This window comes from Arachis duranensis, chromosome 10, assembly GCF_000817695.3.
Source record: "Arachis duranensis cultivar V14167 chromosome 10, aradu.V14167.gnm2.J7QH, whole genome shotgun sequence".
Taxonomy (NCBI): domain Eukaryota; kingdom Viridiplantae; phylum Streptophyta; class Magnoliopsida; order Fabales; family Fabaceae; genus Arachis; species Arachis duranensis.
Window position 1 is genome coordinate 84,891,760 of NC_029781.3, and position 3,119 is coordinate 84,894,878.

A 3,119-nucleotide genomic window follows, 5' to 3' on the forward strand; every position below is an offset into this window, starting at 1 on the left:
AAGTACCATCAATGTCCCTTTTGATTCCCTATACACGAAAAAAAAAGGAATGCAAATGGTTAATTGAAATTTTTGGTGGGAAAACTTAAGATGTGAGCTAGCTAAAAAAAATCTTTTTCTTTTGTTTTTAAATGGCTAAATGCTTTCCATGAATGTAAATCAATCAACCACTAAATTTTCCATGCATGCAACATTGGTACACCAAATTTTTTTGTGATCATATGGTGCAACAAGTTTGGGGAATAATTTTTTCTCATAAAGTGTGTTCAAGCCCACTTGGTGTGCCTTGAACACCAAACTTGTCATGTACTATATGCTACATGTAAAGGGGTCTTATATTGGTCATCAAAATTGATTTAAAACTCCATGAAAGTTGCCTTATTACTACTATTAGAAATTAAAGGAAGAGGGCATAGAATATGGGTTGCCTCCCATGAAGTGCTTCTTTAGCGTCATTAGCTTGACGTTTGGTCCTTGTCAAGGTGGCTAATAGTGCTTGAAATCTTCCCCCCTTGCAGTGAACCTATGTCCATTGGCCTTGTTGATAAGCTCCATATGCTCTAGGGACAAGATTTTGTTGATGGTGTACACTGGAGGTGGCTGGGATGGAATAGTGGGGAGGTGAGGTGGTATAGATGGGAAGTATGTAGAGACCACTTCATCTCCGGGCGAGAAATCTTCTGTAGGGATTTTCTTCTTTTTCCATCCCCTTGGGACCTTTTTTCTTGTGTCTGTTGATGCCAACTTGTTCCTTGTGGTTTGCTTTTTGAGAATGGTTTTGTTGTCTAATTCATGTGATTCTGGTAGATCTGATTCCTTTTGGATTACACTTGGCTGTTGCTCCTTCTGATCACATTGGTTGTTAACCATAGGAGTCCTTATGTGTGGTGCTTGTGCTTCCTTGTTTGGCTCCTCCATCAGCTCTTTGTTATCATGATCTGCTTCTTGTGAGAGGTTGAAAACATTGAAAGTGAGCTGATCATCATGTATTCTCAAAACTAGCTCTCCTCATTCCACATCTATGAGTGCTCTGGCTGTGGCTAAGAATGGCCTTTCCAGAATGATGGGGTAAATAGGGTTCTCATCTATTTCCAAGACAACAAAGTCTGTGGGGAGGAAGTAGTTCCCAACCTTCACTAGCACATTCTCAACCACTCCTATTGCCTGTTTTTGAGTTTTGTCAGCCAACTTAATGATTACATCTGTGGGTGTTAGCTCATTAATTTGAAACTTTTTCATGAGGGATAGAGGCATTAAGTTGATGCTCGCTCCCAGGTCACAGAGTCCTTTATCAATCATTGTTTCTCCTATGGCACAGGGAATATGGAAACTCCCTGGATCCTTCCTCTTTGTGGGTGGTCCTGGTTGAATGAGAGCACTGCAATCCCTATTCATCTTTATTGTTTGTCCACCTTTCAAAGAACTCTTTCTGGCTAATAGATCCTTTATATACTTTATGTAGGAAGGCATTTGCTGGATGGCTTTAATAAATGGTATATTTACATCAAGAGATGCAAACATGTCGAGGAATCTTGAATACATCCTCCATGCTACACCACCTTTAAGCCTTTGGGGAAAGGGTGCATATGGGTTAAGTGTCTCCTTCTTCTTCAGCTCTTCCTTGAGTGTGGGTTGAGGTGCATGGCTCTTTTCTTCCTGGTTTCCCTTTTGATTGTCTTGGAGGTGTTCTACTTCATTCATACTCCTCTCATCAATTGTGGTGATCATCTTACATTTTTCCCACATTACTTTCTTTGTTTCTCCTCTTGGATTCTTCTCCGTGTCACTGGGAAATTCATCAGTGGGTTTGGGAATTTGTTGAGATAGATACCCTACTTGGGACTCCAGTCTCTTGATGTTTTCTCCTTGGTTTTTGATATTGGCTCGCACTTCTTCCTTAAACACCTTGTTGTCTAGGACTTCTCTACATAAATCTTCAAGTAGAGTATCAATTTTTGAAAGTCTATCGTCCGTTAGTGATGATGGATTGGGGTTAGGTGGGTGTTGATAGGATCTCTATGAGGTATGTTGGTGAGTTGCATTGTTGTTGGAGTTGAGGTTGTGGCGTCTCTGGTCTTGACCTTGGTCTTGTTGATTTCTCCAACCAAAGTTGGGGTGATTTCTCCATCCAGAGTTGTAGATTTTGGAGTATGGGTCATGGATTTGTCTAGGTGAGTTTCCAACATAGTTGGCTTGTTCCCAGTCACCTTCTTCTCCTATATTCACTCCTTCTTGAGTTGGTGATGAAATGATGACTGCTGCAACTTGGCTTTCCTCCACCTTCTTGGTGAGATCTGCTAGCTGCTTGGTGATCATCTTATTTTGAGCTAACAATGCATCCATGTGGTTCAGCTCCATTACTCCTCGAGTGTTACTTTTTTCAGAGGCATAGAAGTAGTCATTCTCAGCTACTGTTTCAATGACATCTATGGCTTCTTCAATGGTTTTCTTCTTATTTAGAGAGCCCCCTGATGAATGATCTATAACCTTCTTTGACTCATAGGAAAGACCTTCATAGAAAATATGAAGTTGCACCAATTCATTGAACATATCTGGTGGGCATCTTCTTGTTAAGTCCTTGAACCTCTCCCATACCTCATAGAGAGTCTCACCATCTTGTTGCCTGAAAGTCTGCACCTCAGCTCTCAGCCTGTTAATTCTTTGAGGAGGGTACAATCTTGCCAAAAATTTGTTCACCACATCTTCTCAATTTGTTAAACTCTCCTTTGGAAAGGATTCGAGCCACTTGGATGCCTTGTCTCTTAAGTTGCACATGTGGTGATCTCCTTGTCATGGTGGCTTATGCTTGTACTGATCTAGGAATCCCCACCAATGTTTGTAATTCCAATACGGGATCCCAAAACAGGCGTATAATACCTTTGAGCAAGTTGAAGCAAGTGACAAGGCCCTAAGAGAGTTGATTGTGGGAATGAATTCCAGGGTCCCAAATCTTGCTTTTACGTCCGTCTTCTTGTGGATCACCATTATTTCCACCTAGTGGCAAGCAATCTGAATCCTCACAGAGACATCCAAACAACCTTCCAGACCTATTTAAGTGAGCTCTACACCAGTCCTTGCACTTTGATTTGGAGCATGCAACCATTTTGGACCTTGCTTGA

General features: G+C 41.2%; 1 non-coding gene across 1 annotated transcript; it reads left to right on the plus strand.

Annotated features, from left to right (window-relative positions):
* Positions 1–2,545: 2,545 nt before the first annotated feature.
* On the plus strand, positions 2,546–2,652 carry LOC127743686 (small nucleolar RNA R71). Its single transcript, XR_008005070.1, has one exon. It is a non-coding gene; the product is annotated as a small nucleolar RNA R71 (small nucleolar RNA).
* Positions 2,653–3,119: the final 467 nt, after the last annotated feature.